General features: G+C 42.0%; 1 protein-coding gene across 5 annotated transcripts in view; it reads left to right on the plus strand.

The window, feature by feature from the left end:
* The window catches only part of PDE1B (phosphodiesterase 1B), a 471,712-nt gene that overhangs the window by 278,173 nt on the left and 175,069 nt on the right, over window positions 1-18,470 (plus strand). The window lies entirely within an intron of this gene.

Genomic DNA, 18,470 nt, shown 5'->3' on the forward strand with positions numbered 1-18,470 from the left:
ACATATATGGCAAAGCAACCTGAGTGCAGCCCAAGAAGGCAAGAATTTGTGGTCTCGTAAAGGCCATCCACATGAGCCCTTACAAATCCATGGTATTGCTTTGTTATAGAAGAAATACTGCTCTTTATATATCAGAAAGAGATCAACTAAGGCCCCTTTCACATGTACGGATCCTGTCAGGATCCGTACATGTGTATCCGCTTGCTCAGCGTGGATCGATCCCAGCTGAGCCGGCAGATGACAGGGCGGTCCCTGCTGTGCAGGGACCACCCTGTCAGATCTCTGCTCTCCCCTATGGGAGGATTAGATGAACATGGACCGTCTGTCCGTGTTCACCCGATCCGCTCTGCAGACGGATGGAAACATTTTATTTTCCACTGTCTGCAGAATTGGAGCATTGCGGACACCGATGAGATTGGGTGTCAGCAGATATTCATCCGCTGACACTCGCTATCTCATAGGGATTAATGTATGTCCCTTTTTCATCCGTAAACAGATGGATAAAAAAGCAGACATGCTGTCCGCATGTGTGAAAGGGGCCTTAAAGTCATTGTAAAACTTTGTTTTAAAAAAAATAAACAAAAAAAAAACATGTTATACTTACCTGCTCTGTGCAAGGGTTTTTCACAAAGCTGCCCCAATCCTCCTTTTCTGGGGTCCCTTGACTGCGCTCCTGTCCCCCTCCTCTTCTTGAGTGCCCCCGCGGAAGGCCGCATTCCATTGAGGCACCCGTGCGGGGGCGCTCCAGAGTCCTGCTGCTGCGTCCATTGACACAGACAGCAGGACTCAGCCCTGCCCCCTGCCTCCCATGTCACTGGATTTGATTGAAAGCAGCGGGATCCAATAGCTCCTACTGCTATCAATCTACCCAATCAGGACCTGAGACAGTGGCTGGAGCTGCTGTGCTCGTCCCCTTTGCTGGAACGACCAGGCTCAGGTAAGAAAAAAGGGGGTCTGGGGGGCTCCCTCCCTGCAGCTGTCATATGAACAACGCAATGGCCGAGGAATTCTTTAGGTGGGTGGCCAGACCCTGATAGAAATTCAGACACTAGTTCCCTATCGGGCCCACTCCCTTGGTCATTGTCAGTCAGTTTCACTGGTGGCTAGAGGCAACCAGAAACAAGTGGGGAGGAGGTAAATATGCCACCCTGCTGTACTGCATACAGAGACAGACACTCTGCCTGTCTCTGTACACAACTTCGATTTGGTCTTAATTACCTTGAGTTTTGTCTATGAACTGGAAGTAATTGTTTTTAAAATTTGGTACAGCCATAACACACTATGAAAAAGTGATACTATTAAGAACTATTTGAGTCTGCTGCACGACAAAGCTACCGAAACTATCAGCATGATTTTTTCACAGGACCTTTTAAAGGACCATATCACCAGAAACACGGTGCAAATACTTTATTGAATTCCCCAAAAGTTACTTGAACAATAGACTTTCAGTAGTCTTTAAGATGGTAATATTTACCTGTTCACACAGTGAAATGCAGGAGCTTAGTTCAGGGGGTCTACCCCAGTTTACACAGCTCACTGCTTCCATGCCACAAATGAGATACTTCATTCCTCTCCAATACTTACTTTGCTTTTAGTGCCCTATACTTCTGTGTTATCTCCAGTGTGTTACACCTACAGTGAACAAGCATGATTTTTACGTGTGAAACGCGTCAACTTTTTCCATCTTTAAGCTTGTCTGACTTATGTCAATAAAGTATTTTTCCACTGCATCTTTTTGGATTCGAGTGTGAAATCAATTTCTTCTTCTTCATGTTACACCTACATATTTCTCCATAATATGTTGTGCCTTTTTCCTACTTTTTTGCAGGCCATATCTCTTTATTAAAAACTGGTAGTTTTGACACGTTTATGTTTGAAGAGAAAAGGTAACAAATTAGGATTCTACATTAATCCTTGGTACTCAATGAAGAGTTTGCAAATTTACACTGATCCTAATTTCCAAAATTCCTGGGAACGTTATTATGTTAAAGTAGGTCATTAAAACCTTTAAGATTTTCCTTAAACAAGCAAAGCTACCGGGCTTCCTATTTTTTTCATACATACTGCATTTATTTTATTGGCAGCAGTTGGTTATTTTATTGGCTAGAAAAAAGAAAAATGTTAGTCCTATTTGACGATAAATGTTTTTTCAGAGAAGGGTGCAATATTTTTCTTAGACATGCTGTCATGAAGAGAGACGTAAGAGCGGGACTGAGTCCCGTAGAGAGACTAAGCTTCATTTATTTTCACCTAGGGGAAGAAAGTGATAAAGCGACTTTTATTAAAGAAATAGTTTATCCAGGGTATCATAGCTCAAAGGCAATATAAAGCTGGTCTTTTTCTAAGGATTTTTTTCTTACTAGAGACAATTCTGTATTGGTAATAAATCTTCTGAACATTTATCATAGTTGTAGCTTTAAGGGGTTCCCCTGGTTAAACAAAGAGCACAGCCCCCAAATTATTCCCATATTAAAGAAAGATGGTACTAATCCCTATTCCTGCCACACAGATAACTCCAAAGAGTGTGTGTATTTACTGTTCAAATCCCTATTCTGTTACTTACTACTATAGTTTTTTTCTGTTTTTTTGTTTGTAAAGTTGTTTTTATTGATCTTTCTATTTGTTGCCACAGCCATCTTTAAAAGGCAATTTATCTACATAAAAGAACTCCAAGCATATGTGACCAGTTCAGATTAATAGTTTATAGCTTAAACCTTTTATGATCATGTAATGTATATATGTTTCATTCAGGAAGTGGGCTTTATCCCTGGGTACTGCATATGTGATTCCTGTTTGTACTGGATGAGTCAGTGCTTCCAGCTATGAGATCAAGCTGTCAGTGATAGCCCTAAGTCTTGTACTAATGACCGGGACACAGGGGGACCGTTTCCTGATCAACTGATAGCTGTGACAGCCTGTGACTGGCTATCAAAGTGATCATTCACTCTATTGCCTATCTGTGAAGAAAGAAGAAACAACAGACTTCTTCTCTAGTGAGGAGAAAAAGATACATTATATCAGAGGAGAAGCCTGTACAAAAACAAAGATTAGCTAGATCAGAGATTGATCCAATTTAGTGAGTGTCAGGTAGAGGCAGTGTACATGTCAGTCAGAGTCAGTGTTAGTGGCAGTGCCAGTTAGTGTAAGTGTCAGTTGGTGTCAGTGTTAGAGCCGGTTCACACAGGGGCGGCACGACTTCAGGGGAGACTCGGCCAGGCGACATGGAGACGACATCTAAGGCGACTTGCAAAATTACTTCTGTATAGAAGCCAATGCAGGTCGCCCCGAGTCACCCCAGAAGTAGTACAAGAATCTTTTTCTAAGTCGGAGCGACTTGCGTCGCTCCTATTAGAACGGTTCTATTCACTAGAATGGGACGCGACTTGTCAGGCGGCTGCGTCGCCTGACGAGTCGCCCCAGTGTGAACCGGGTCTTAGGGTCAGCATTAGTGTCAACTAGTAGCAGTGTTTGGGTCAGTGTATGTTTAGGTATGAAATAAGAGGTTTATATTAAGTGTCAGCATCAAGTGTTATGCCTAGTACACACAATCGTTTTTCCCGTTGAGAAAACTCCCGTGTTTTCCATTGGCCGTGAAAACCGGACGTGTGTATGCTCCTTAGCAGTTTTCCTGACAGGAAAACGGCGGCTTAAAAAATTAGAACATGTTTTCAATTTTCATGTTTTCAATTTTCTCGCTGCGGATCGCAGCATATTTTCCCCGCAGTTTTCTTATGGGAAACACTGCGAGGGAGCATATACAAGGTCGGTTTTCCCGACCAAAGTTCTCCTGGCAGTTTTCCTGTGGGGAAAACCGGCCATGTGTACAGGGGAAATGGGACCGAGCCAGTTCCCGGTTTTCCTTTCGGTTTTCCCAGCGGTCTTTTGATTGTCGGGAAAACCGATCGTGTGTACTAGGCATTAGTGTCGGTATGTTTCAGTAGGATAACAATGTGTACTACTGTCTCTTGGACCTACCAAGGGTACAAAGAACAAATAACACATATAGGGTATCGCCACAATAGTCATAAGTAGGAGAATTTATTTTGCAGGTTTTTTATAATTGTAGGTCATGGTATTGGTATAAAAATATACATCTAAAGTTTAAAAAAAGATATTTTATTCATATTTTGGGTTTGTTTTCATTCATAATAAAAAAAAAAAAATCAGGAGATATCAATTACCATTTACCATCAAATGAAAGCCGAATCTGTCCTGAAAAAAAAAACAAGCTATAATCCACCTGGATACACCAAGTAGATGCAATGATCTGTACAGTTATACTAATCTACATGTATGTCAGCATTGCAAAATTGGGTTTGGGCAAGATTTGTTTGGACCTAGGTCATGAAATGGTAAATTTAAAGTGGCGCTATACTTATCTTCCCTCCAGGAGCTCTCTCACTGGCTCTGACATCTTCATCCACTCTTCCTCCAGTTTCAGAGCCATTTAGATTGGCCAGACAACATTATTTTCACATGGAAATTCATCCTGGCTTGATGAAAATATGCATTAAGCTGCATTCACACCAGCTCAGTGTATATTCCAAATAAGAACACAAACTGCAAGGGAAGAAGGTTATATTGTGTGTCTCTTCTGCAATAAAAAGCTTGCCCCATTACAACATTTTCATTGTAAAGCATTGTTCCACTTTAATAAAAGTAAAACTATAGTGCTCTTTTAGTAAGTATATTTTTTTCAGTTACTATAGTAATGTTTTATGTGACTTATGTGGCTCTTAGCAAAAACACATTAGTGCATCAGTCACATAGAGATACAGATAATTCACTTTATTTCTCAAATACCCCAAAAGTTGAACTAGAATTTTTAAAACTTTTGTTACATGGATCCTTATTTTACTTATGGGATTGTAATTTTTTTAATCTTTTGGCACTCTGATAAAAATAATTTTTTTTTTATTAAAATAATGATCCTTATCCTCGTTTTTAGTGTTGTCAGCTCCTATGGGGCAGAGTGGTGCCTGGTGGGCAACAGGAAGGGTTAACATTAAATAACAATAGTGAGTGCGGCGCAACAATAATAAAAGATGCCAATCTATGTAAATCTATAAATACTCTAATGTGAAAATAAATAAGTTCATGGATCCTAATTGTGAAAAAGTATTATCAGTGATATTAAAGCGGATGTCCGCTGAAAAAAAAAAATTAAAAGCCAGCAGCTACAAATACTGCAGCTGCTGACTTTTAATAGTCCAGCGCTGTCCGCAGCAGAGGACAAGCGATCACTCGTCACTCTGCTGCCCCCCCCCGCCATCCTCGGTGAGGGAACCAGGAAGTGAAGCGCTCCGGCTTCACTGCCCGGTTCCCTACGGCGAATGCGCGAGTCGCGCTACGCCTGCCGATTGGCTCCTGCTGTGTACTGGGAGCCGAGTGTTTCCAGAACACAACAGGGGGGGTGACGTCATGCCCGCAGTTTACCCGAAACTGTGTGGCCGGAAGTGGGTGCAAAGACAGGTATCTGCACCCCCCTCCCCCCTGAAAGGTGTCAAATGTGACACCGGAGGGGGGAGGGTTCCGATCAGCGGGAGTTCCACTTTAGGGTGGAGCTCCGCTTTAAGTCCATAAATTAATGTACATAAATTAAATGTACAGGAAAAAAAACTGTAGGCCTACTGAAGAAGCCCAATCAGAAGGTGCAATGCGGTAGCGGGAGCTGAGCATGTGATGTCATGCCGCCGCCATATCAGTATGAAGGGGTGAGCAGGTTGAGGACATGATTACACAAAGCGCATTGTGTTTTTATTCCTGCAAGTGTCCTGTATTGGCTGGGGTTTTTTAATATTTAATATGTTTGTTTGCTTTTCTGTTCCATGTACATTTTGATGATATATAAGAGCACTTGGAATCGGAAGGTCAATCCACTTTGTATCCTGTATCTAATGAGATGTGTGAAGAGTTTGTTCTGTGACTAAAGATGCTGGGATGATACAGATGAGCCTACAGTGCATCTGGAAATTATTCACAGCGTTTCACTTTTTCCACATTTTATTATGTTACAGCCTTATTCTAAATTTAATTAAATTCATTATTTTCCTCAACACTCCACAAACAATACCCCATAATGACGTGAAAGAAGTTTGTTTGAGATCTTTGCAAATTTATAAAAAATAAATAAATAAATCACATGTACATAAGTATTCACAGCCTTAGCTCAATACTTTGTTGAAGCACCTTTGGCACCAATTACAGACTCAAGTCTTTTTGAGTATGATGCTACAAGCTTGGCACACCTATTTTTGGGCAGTTTTTCCCATTCTTCCTTGTAGGACCTCTCAAGCTCCATCAGGTTAGATGGGGAGCGTTGGTGCACAGCCATTATCAGACCTCTCCAGAGATATGCAATCGAGTTCAAGTCTGGGTTCTGGCTGGGCCACTCAAGGACATTCACAGAGTTTTCCCTTAGCTACTCCTTTGTTATCTTGGCTGTTTTCTTAGGGTCATTGTCCTGTTGGAAGATAAACCTTAACCCCAGTCTGAGTTCCAGAGCGCTCTGGAGTAGGTTCTCATCAAGGATGTCTCTGTACTTTGCTGCATAAATCTTTCTCTCGATCCTGACTAGCCTCCCAGTTCCTACAGCTGAAAAACAGACCCACTTCATGATGCTGTCATGCTGCCACCACCATGCTTCACTGTATTGATGGTAATAGCCAGGTGATGAGCGCTGCCTGGTTTCCTACAGATATGACGCTTGCCATTCAGGCCAAAGAGTTCAAGCTTTGTTTCATCAGACCAGATCATTTTGTCTCCCATGGTCTGGGAGTGTTTCTGATTACCTCCCTAACTTAAGCCCTTCTCCCCCAATAGCTCAGTTTGGCCCGGCGTCCTATCCTAGGAATATTCCTAGTAGTTCCAAACTTCTGCCATTTATGGATAATGGAGGCCGCTGTACTCATTGGGACATTCAATGCTGCAGACATTTTTCAGTACTCTTCCCCAGATCTGTGCATTGATACAACCCTGTCTCATAGGTCTACAGACTATTCCTTGGACTTCATGGCTTGGTTTGTGCTCTGACATGTACTGTTAACTGTGGAACCTTATATAGACAGATGTGTGCCTTTACAAATCATGTTCAATCAACTGAATTTACCACAGTTTGACTCCATTCAAGCTGTAGAAACAACTCAAGGATGATCAGTGGAAACAGAATGCACCTGAGTTAACATTTGAGTGTCATGGCAAAGGCTGTGAATGCTTTTGTACATGTGATTTTTTTTAATAAATTTAAAAAGATTTCAAACAAACTTCTTTCACGCTGTCATTATGGGGTATTATTTATAGAATTTTGAGGAAAATAATGAATTTAATCAATTTCCATGGAATTAGGCTGTAATATAACAAAATGTGGAAAAAGTGAAGCACTGTGAATACTATCCGGATACACTGTGGGGTAGATTCAGCTAGGGGCGCGCACTGTTACAGCGGCGCAGCGTACCATTTTTACGATACGCCTCCGTAAATTACTGGAGCTATTCTTCATTCACGAAGCATTTGCTCCGTAATTTGCGGCGGCGTTTCGTAAAAGGGGCCGGCGTAAGCGCGCATAATTTAAATGATCCCGTAGGGGGCGTCGATCATTTAAATTAGGCGCGTTCCCGCGCCGAACGTACTGCGCATGCTCTGTCGTGCATTGCGGTAAATGACGTGGCAAGGACGTCATTGGCTTCGACGTGAACGTAAATGGCGTCCAGCGCCATTTACGAAAGAGTTACGCAAATGACGCAAATTTTGAAAATCGCGACGCGGGAACGACGTCCATGCTTACCATTGGCTGCGCCTCCTAATAGCAGGAGCAGCCTTACGGCGAAAACGACGTACGCAAACGACGTAAAAAACGAGCGCCGGCCGTGCGTACGTTTGAGAATCGGCATTAGTATGCAATTTGCATACTCTACGCTGACAACTACGGGTGCGCCACCTAGCGGCCAGCGTCAGATTGCACCCTAAGATACGACGGCATAAGAGACTTATGCCAGTCGTCTCTTAAGGCTACAGTCGGCGTATCGAGCTTTCTGAATACAGAAAGTCGATACGCCGGCGCTACTTAGCAATTACACTGCGTATCTATGGATACGCAGGCGTAATTGCTTGCTGAATCTACCCCTGTATTTTTTATGTATTTAGGGTGAGCAGGTTTTTCACACGTCTGACGGAGGTGCACGGGTCACTGTAAAAAGTAAAGATAGGTGGTCACTGATTGCACTAGGGTGCTGGACTGTGTATATACAGTATTTTTTATTTACTTTTTGTACATTAATTTATAGACTAAATATCACTGATAATTAATTTTCACAATTTGGACGCATGAACTTATTTAATATCACATTCGAGTATTTATAGATTTACATATAGTTTGGTTGGTTTATTTTATTGTTGTTGTGCTGCACACATTATTGTTACCTAATTTAAGGGGAGGGTGTTGTGAAATCACCTTTTAGTGTTATAGCTTGCAGCAACATTGACACCCATTGGTTTAATATCTTATCCCATTGGTTTAATATCTTCTCTTTGTGGGATAGGCTGTGCTGTTTAAGATCTCATTTATTTTTAGGAGGGGTAGCATGTTTGTCCTGTTCTGCTCTGACAGCCCCTGTACATCAGTTCTGTGGCCACTAGGGCTTGTTGACTTGAAAGTCCAAGTACAGTATGCACTAGCAACCGTGGAAAGAGGCCACTGTTTATTCCCACTACACAAGTGTATGTGTTGTTGAAGGGGGTGTTAGTGAGCGAGTGTGTGTAAGGAAATATACAGGATCTGTTTAGCTTGTACGGTATGTGTTATTGTAGTGTATGTGTTTTTGTGTGTGTTTATAGTTTTTTTTTTTTTTACTGACCAATCATGTAAAGGGGCATTCTCCCATCTACTAACCCCTGACATCAAGAACATAGTTATTTACACCAACTATCAATGCAAGGGAGAATGCTTTGTCCTACTGGCCACCAGTCTAAGAGGACATCGAAAACAAAATTTGTTATGGCAGAAAATAATATATGTTGTGGCTCAGGGCCTTTGTTACATTACTATGATCATTCGGGTTTTGTTCAATGATGTTTTTTTTATTTTCTGTTAACAAGGGAGGCCTATAAACATTAGCTACAAGGCCATGTAAGTTTGAGTTATGTCCTGGAGCACATCTAGGCAGGAAGCAGAACCTGCATATGTAACATGCTATAAGAATCTGACTTAAGATTTTACCATCTTCTATTTATTGCTTTGCACTGCTACTTAGGTTTCTGTAGTGCACATCTGTCTCAATTAAAAATGGCAAAACAGACTGCTAGACATGTAGCCTGTGTCTAATCAATGGTTAGTCTGCGCATGCCATGGATAGAAGCCTATCTGTCTGACTGTCCATGCCCTAAATTACTCCTGAGAATAGTTTTGATAATTTTACTCAGCTTGTCTGCTCTTATTCTATTTTTCCGCCCATTATGTTTGTTCTTATTAGGCATTGTTATGTTCACCTGTGTGAAACCTGAATTCTATGAGGATCAGTTTGTCTGTACCTGACCCTCAGCCTACTGACTCTGCTCCAGTATACTGTTTGTGCTGGACATCAGTGTGAAGACTTATGCCGCGTACACACGATCAGTCCATCCGATGAGAACGGACCGATTTCAACGGTTAACCGATGAAGCTGACTGATGGTCCGTCGCGCCTACACACCATCGGTTAAAAAAACGATTGTGTCAGAATGCGGTGACGTAAAACACAACGACGTGCTGAGACAAAACAAAGTTCAATGCTTCCAAGCATGCGTTGACTTTATTCTGAGCATGTGTGGATTTAAATTTAAAGCAAGTTGGCTTTTTTTTAACCGATGGTTAAATAACCTATGGGGCCCATACACGATCGGTTTTGACCGATGAAAACGGTCCATCAGACCGCGGTCCTCTGTTTAACCTATCGTGTGCACGAGGCCTTAAACAGCTCTAGCATCTCTTGTCTGTTAGTTAGCTGTCATCCTTGGTGACACAGGGGATACACTTAAATCCGTAACACAAGCAAATTTGGCCACTACTCTGCACTTATGGACATAATTACAAAGTATAGGTAGAAACAAGAAGGTGTTAACCACTTCAACCAACAGAGGATTTGGATGCCAAATGAACGGGCCACTTTTTGCCATATGGCACTGCATCACTTTAACTGACAATTGCGCGGTCATGCGACGTGGCTCCCAAACAAAATTGACATCCTTTTTTTCCCTACAAATAGAGCTTTTTTTTGGTGGTATTTGATCACCTCTGCGGTTTTTATTTTTTTGTGCTATAAACAAAAATAGAGTAACTGTTTTGAAAAAAAAAGCAATATTTTTTACCTTTTCCTATAATAAATATCCCCCCCAAAAAATATAAAAAAAAGTTTTTTTTCCTCAGTTTAGGCTGCTATGTATTCTTCTACTTATTTTTGGTAAAAAAAAAAATCGCAATAAGCATGTATTTAATGGTTTTGCGCAAAAGTTATATTGTCTACAAAATAGGGGATAGTTTTATGGCATTTTCCTAAATTATTATTTTTGACTAGTAATGGCGGCGATCAGCGATTTTATTTTATCGTGACTGCGACATTTATGGCGGATACATCGGACACTTTTGATGCTATTTTGTGACCATTGTCATTTAGAAAGCGATCAGTGCTATAATAATGCACTGATTATTGTGTAAATGACACTGGCAGTGAAGGGGTTAACCAGTAGGGGGCAGGGAGGAGGTTAAGTGTGTCCTAGGGAGTAATTCTAACTGTGTGGGGGCGTGGCTTACTGTGACATGACACTGATCGCTGCTCCCGATGACAGGGAGCAGACAATCAGTGTCATGTCACAAGGCAGAACAGGGAGATGCCTTGTTTACACAGACATCCCCCCGTTCTGCAGCTCCGTGACACGATCCTGGGACACCGGTGAACATTGAGGGCACAGTCACGAAGCTTGCGGCAAGGGGCACTCGTGGCAGGGTTGTGCACGCCCACGCGGCGGCAAATTTAAAGCAACGTACAGTATATATACGCTCATTTGCCTGTACGTGCCATTCTGCCAACGTAAATGTGCGTGCGCTGGTCGGCAAAGCTGATCGTTTTATTTATTAAGCAGATCAACTTGACATGTATAACCTTAAAAAAAATTGTAGTCATGCAGGCTTAGCTTTGAAAAATGTATATTTTCTTCTTTTCTTTGGCTTTACTTACTTTGAGCCTGACTTAAAGAAACACTATAGGTTAGATTTTTTTTGTTGTTAAATAACAAACATGTCATACTTACCTCCACTGTACAGTTTGTTTTGCACAGAGTGGCCCCGAACGCTATTTTCTGGGGTCTCTCGGCTCCTCCCTGCATCAGATAACCCCCTCTGGGAAGCACTCTCCCAATGGGGTTACCTTGCGGGCGCGCTCCCGAGTCCAGCATTTGGCGTCCATAGTCGCTGAATGCAGGACTCGGCCCTGCCCCCCCTCCCCCCGGCGCCCGCGTCATTGGATTTGATTGACAGCAGTGGGAGCCAATGGCTGTGCTGCTATCAATCTGTCCAATGAAGAGCCAAGAACCCCAGGCAATAATCCAGCAGGACTTTTCAGGGCTCATGTAAGTAAAACGGGGGGCCGGTAATTGTCAGATGTTTTTTCACCTTAATGCATAGGATGCATTAGGGTGAAAAAACAGGAGGGTTTACAACCCCATTAAGGCTTTGACACTTAATATCTTGTCAAACTCCTGACCACATATTGGCACTATACAGTTAATAGAATGAGATTAGGCAGTTCAAAAGACAGCAGCTGTCAGACTAGAGATGACCTCTTACCTCTAAGGCCCCATACACACGACCGAGAATTCAGCCAGAAACTCGATCGGAGCTGGATTCTGCCGAGAAACTCGGTCGTGTGTACACTTTTCAGCGAGGAAGCCGACGAGGAACTCTTCGGGCCAAATAGAGAACATGTTCTCTATTTCCTCGTTGTTCTCGGACGTGTGTACGGGGCCTAACACATGATCGAGTCACACTTAATGAAAATAAGTAAGTAAAGCCAAATAAGCGGGGCAGATATAAATCTTTCTTGGTAAGTAAACAGCTCTAATACTTTTGGACTGAATATATGCATTCTTGCCTGAGACCAGTAGTGACAAATTATTTATAGGCTGTCCTATGCATTAAGCAAATGTCTTCCTTTGAACAATTATCATTATTCATTTGTGTACCATCTCAAGTTTTAATTCAGGCTACAAGTGCAAATTTCTATATTGACTGCCAAAAAAGGAAATTATAGCCAGAACAAGAAATGAATGACTAATACGACACAACTCTCAAAACTATTTTTCATTGTTTGGCTGTTATTTTCCTGATGTTGTGCATGATATAGCTAAAATAGCTAAGGGGTGAACTTGCAAAGATTAATAACATTCTTTTTTAGACAGATCTATAAGTTGTGATGTTATACCTGTACTAGTAATATTATTAGGCCCCTTTCACATGTACGGATCCTGTGTATCTGCTTGCTCAGCGGGGATCGCTCCGTTGATCCCCACTGAGCCGGCAGATGACAGGGCGGTCCCTGCCGCCCTGTCAGATCTCCGCTTTCCCCTATGTGGGATCGGATAAACATGGACCGTCTGTCCGTGTTCACTCGATCCGCTCTGCAGATGGGTGGAAAAATAGGATTTTCCTCCATCTGAGAATCTGAGCATTGCGGACACGGATGAGATCGGGTGTCAGCGGATGTTAATCCGTTGACACCCGCTATCTCATAGGGATTAATGTATGTCCCTTTTTCATCCGTAAACGGATGGATGAAAAAGCGGACATACGATCCGCATGTGTGAAAGGGGCCTTACATTGTAAATATATTACATTATGAAAAAAACAAAGTGATAGAGCGTAAACAAAGATTACGACACAGGGTATCACTCCCTAAAATAACCCTACCTATTGTGAGTTATAATAGGTGCATATTAAAAACAAATATTAACAAAAAGGAGCTATTCGAGGTAGGGAAATAAATGTGGTATAAAATCGTTAATAAGAAAATAAGACATTATGAGCAATTTCAGCGCAGAATGACTTGTTGCTCATCATTAGAACTTTGAGTTCCTTTATGTTGTGTACAAGGAACTTCTTGAAGCTGGTGGGCAGCATGTGTTTGGTTTTCTTGTTGCTACTGTAACCGATGTTGGGCATCAGGATCTGACCCTTAAACCTTCTGCGGGCTCTGTTGTCAATACCTCTGGGCTTACGCCAGTTGGGCTTAATCTTAACATAACGGTCTGACTGGTGGCGGATGAACTTCTTCGTCCGCTTCGTCCACATAACGTCTCCTCTAAGAACTGCAAGACTATTGTGAAAAGAGCAGCACAGCTCGCCATCAAAGTGACAAATCCCAACGCCAGACTGCGCAGCGTGGAGAACGAATAAAACTGTAATTAAAACCCAAACAATAAAACCATGTACCTTTAAATGAGGAACTTGACTGGCAAGTGAAGGGAAGTCTTAAGGCATCAGTATACCAAGACATTTTGGCCAATTTCATGCTCCCAACTTTGTGGGCATAGTTTGAGGATGGCCTCTTCCTGTTCCAACATGACCGATGCACCAGTGCAAAAAACAAGGTCCATAAAGACATGGGTGAGCAAATTTGTGATGGAGGAACATGACTGGCCTGCACTGAATTAAAGCAGAGACTGTGAACCAGGCCTTCTCGTCCACATGTGCCTGACCTCACAAATGCGCTTCTGGAAGAAAGGTCAAACATCCCCATAGACACACTCCTAAACCCTGTGGACAGCCTTCCACAGAGTTTAAGCTGTTATAGCTGCAAGGGTGGGCCAACTAAATATTGAACCCTACGGACTAAGGCTAGGATGCCATTAAAGTTCATGTGTGTGTAAAGGCACTGCTTTTGGTAATATACTGTATATTAGTCTTTGAGATTGGGAGGTTCTATCTTCTGGGGAAAGCCAGTATATGTAAATAAAATTATATAGAAACTCAAAATATAAAATGTAGGTAATGACTATTATGATAACTTGAATTCGTTTATTTCATTTTTCATTTCCATTCTACCAACTTCTACTAAAACTGCTGTGGTTCCTTGTTTGATTTTCTACCCCTGATTGTATCTGTAATATATTTGTAGAGCAATAAGATTCCCACTTGTTTGTATTACTGTCTGCATAACCACTTTTAATAGTAAATTATTCTGAACATTTCAGAGTACAAACAGTAGATTTGAAATGGTAAATTTCTAGTATTTTAATCAGAAACCAAAAATGAATCCTCTTCACAATAGTAATTTTCATTTACTATCTTGCCTGCTTAGTGAATGAACATTTTTTTCTTTACAGAAATGAGCTGCAGTTCGTAATCTAGGGATCTGTAATGAAATAAAAACGTTCTTTGATAGAGAAAATAGGCTATGAACATGAATCAGATACCATTTAGTGCATACAATCACTATGTTTAAATATGTTTATTCAAATTAATGTAATAAAATATTACATTTAGGGAACAGATCATTCATGTTTGTTGGCTGAATCACTCACTGGTTTAAATCTTTTGAGGACAACTGGCAATTTTTAAACCTAATTACTTATTTTGAAGTTAAAAAGTGAAGATGTGCTATAGTATAGGGAAAGTTTAAAAATGTTAATTGTATTTAGGCAGCATCAAGAAAAATGTATCCTTTGTCTTAAACTCCTCCTAGTATGCAAGGGTGCCTAGGCACTCCTGTGCCTACGGCATCGCAGCTACATATCTGCAGTGTAAGATCGAAGGTACTGATGCCACTGACTGCTAGTTTCAAGAGATTTAGAGTGAGATTTAGGGATGTCAGTACCGTTTTGGGGACTCACTGTTGGAGACTCTAATATCAGAAAGCAAAACTCTGCCTTTACCAAGCGGGTCACCACCACACAGAGGCATAGTGTCAGGACCTGGGCTTGAACCTGGGAACGCTTCTGTTTCTGGCATTGTCTTTTCCCACTAAGCTATCTGGGATGCTGGACAGTTCCAAACCATGCTGTCTAAAGCTGAAAGAGGAGGAGAGGCTGTGGCCTTTGTTTTTATTGTGGAGAAAGAGGGCACTTAATTTCTCTCTGCCCAACTCGTCCACCTCGGCCAAAGGTTATAAGTGTGTACTATTGGGACTCATCCTGCTATCCCTGCTGTTCGGCCTGTGAACTGCCAAGGTTGCTGTAAGGCCTGTCCATGTTCAATGACACAAGTGGGTTCCCAGACTACAGTGGTCAACAATGCCAGTGCCCCTCTTGAACCCGCAACCAATACCCCTGTGAAACCCCTACCATCTGGCCTAGAGGCAACTATGCAACCTCCCGACAACAGACCAGTTCCAGTATTCATCCCACGCTCCACAGTGGTAAATGCAGTAACATCACCCTGTCCTGCCAAAGAACCACCTCCTGCTCCAGAGACCCCTTTGCTACCTCCTGAGAAAACAGATGTTCCTAATACCATCAATACTTCCTGTCCTGCCAAGGAAGTTCTACCACCTGACTGCACGTATGCCTCAAATGGCACCATAGTCCGTAAGCAGGATCTGGTGTTATTTGAAAAAGCCTTGCAAGTGAGGAGAATCTCCCAGGAACTTCTACAGGAATAATAAGGTTCACTCCCCTAGATTATCAAGAGTATTCCACCAGAGGTTTTCCTCACAAGCCAAGCCAAGCCAAGACCTAGGACGTCCGAAGGGGAGTACTGTCAGGTCCTGGGCTTGAACCTGGGACCTCGTCTGTGTCTGACATTGTCTTTTTCCACTGAGCTATCTGGGATGCTGGACAGTTCCCTGCCTGATCTGCTGGATAAACCTATATGACCCATTAGACTACTCTGCTTGGTGTCTTGATTGCAGCTGAACCTTGAACTCTTTGCTTCTCCCACTACTCTACTGACTACTCTACTGCCTGGTCCCAATCTGCAACCACCTGTGTTTGACCCTTGGCCTGTTCTTTGACTACTCTTCTGCTTGATCCCAGCCTGCAGCCACTCGTGATTGATCCCTTGGCTTGTTTACTGACCACGTTTCTGTTTGATCCTTATCTGCTTATCCGCTCCTGGACCCCAGCTTGCTCACCTCCTGGTGGGGTGATCCTGAGGACCGCGACCTGGTGCTAACACACAGCAAAATCCATCTCCACCATCAGGAGCTCTGGTGAACACCTGTTAGCACAGGTGGGCCTGTGTCATTAGCCAGGGTGACCTGTGTGAACATCTGCTCTGCTGCTATTGCAATTGGCCTTCAAGCCCGACACCTGATCGTGACACATAGTGCAGAACAAGGAGTGGAAACTCAGTAGTGGGAGAAAGATCAACTACAGGGAGCCCACATGCAACATCGTTGGCAATCCTTTTGCCCTCTGCCTGCCTTTCTTGGGCTCAACTTCCAGAGTTTAGTTCCTCTTTACCTAACTAGCTACATCAACTGAAGGCTATGACATGTTCCTCATGGATGATGTATTATTTAACACTAAAGATATGAAGCAGGAGGTGTGAGGCACAATTCCATGAGGAATACATGGATCAGTTTTTCAGGAGGGAAGTAGTAGACTAATCAATTTATGCTACCTGTATTAATTTGTCTAAGCTCCTACCTTTCCAATTCAAGACCAGTTCCCCAATCAGTTCACCTCTACAAGAACGAAAATAAGGATGGATTGAAGTAATTGGATCATTTTCAAACTACTTTGGGGATTTCATATTGGAATACAGCCTATAGTAAAATATTCTGTAGGTGGTTCTGTAAGTATCTGTAAGTATTCTGTAAGTATATCTGTAGTAATATATTCAGGCTACATAGGTGTGCGCAGGGGGTGTGCCAGGTGTGCCTGGGCACACCCTAACCACTTACTGCTGTCCTGATTCCCCCTACTACCAGGACTTTCCCTGTGTTGGGCCCTCTGCCCCACAGTGCTGATGGCTTCCCTCCACTCTCCTCAGGTGATGCGGGGGGATGTTTTAAGTCAGAAAGTGGGGGAAGAGGGTAGTTAATTTGTAATTTACCAGTGGCTTCCTTGTTCATAACTGAAGCATAGTAAACTCTGTTTACTGTGTTTCAGTTTGTGAATGAACATAAAGCCGCTCAGCACAGGGCACTCATTCATTTATTGTCCTGTGCAGCTGAGGCTGTAGAGAAAGGCATGTATGTTTGAGCTTTGGGGTGCACACCCTTATGGAAAAGGGTGTGCACACCTATGTCAGGCTAGTGTTGTATGCTCCTAGGAAAAATGTATGCACAGCAGAGCTAGAACCATGTAATCCTCAGAGGTAATCCAGAAGGGCATTCCAAGGAGGTGCACATTGAAAATCTTGGAGTCCGCTTATTGTAGTTATAACTACCATAGATTGTCTATCTATGGTAGTTATAACTACAATAAGCGGACTCCAGAACAGAATATATTGATAACATCGCCTGGTGTTCTGTGACTGTCTGAAATATACAAAGAAAAAATATGTAAAAAAAAAATGGTGGTGTTCTCAGTACACAAATAGGTATATTCACTAAGACAACAAGCAAAATGCTGTAACCCAGAGCAACCAAAAGGAACTCATCTCAAACTCAGCTGACTTTATAACAGTGAAATTTGTATGGTTGCCATTGATAAGTAGACTTTTAAGTACATAGTTAGTCTGGCTGAAAAAAAGACCATCTAGTTCAACCAATAGAAGAAGAAGAAGAAGAAGAAGAAGAAGAAGAAGAAGAAGAAGAAGAAGAAGAAGAAGAAATATATATATATATATATATATAGATATATATAAAATCCTATATCCACAGTTGATCCAGAGAATGGCAAAAAAAACTAAAACAATAAAGCATGATCCAATTTGCTCCAACGGGGGGAAAAAATCCTTCCTGATCCCCCAAGAGGCAATCGGATGTTCCCTGGATCAACTTTACCTATAAATAATAGAATCCAGTTATATTGTATCTAGGAAATTACTACATGGACCACTTACTGTATGTAGTTATGCATGTTTCATATCATAAGTCTTTGCACAGTTGTACTGAATGCGCCATGTGGAGTACAGATGGGATGATGCTGCACTAGGTTTGTCTAGTTCCCAAGCTGCAGAGCAGAGTTCTCTTTTTTAGCATTTGTGGTTTTCGCAATGGCGCTTGCCTTATAAGTGACTCCTTCCCATCAAAAATAACTCACAGGACCCATCGCTCTTGAGACTTCAGCTTTATTTAATATACTTCTAGTTTAATTATTTTGTCATCTTTTCGCTAACTCAGTCAGAAACAAAAATGTCAATGTGCCCAGTGCAATATGGAAAGATTGTAGCACTTATGTCTCATTAAGTAAATGAAATGAACTCCCTATTACCATGAGATCATGTTCTTAGATTACATCGGTACATGCTAGAGCCTTCAGTAGAAGCATAATACCGATGAATGTGATAAGAAATAAAATAGCAGGAGGTGCTTCAGGTCACAAGCAAATAGCCAATGT

The sequence above is a fragment of the Rana temporaria genome, chromosome 2 (genome assembly GCF_905171775.1).
Source record: "Rana temporaria chromosome 2, aRanTem1.1, whole genome shotgun sequence".
Taxonomy (NCBI): Eukaryota; Metazoa; Chordata; class Amphibia; order Anura; family Ranidae; genus Rana; species Rana temporaria.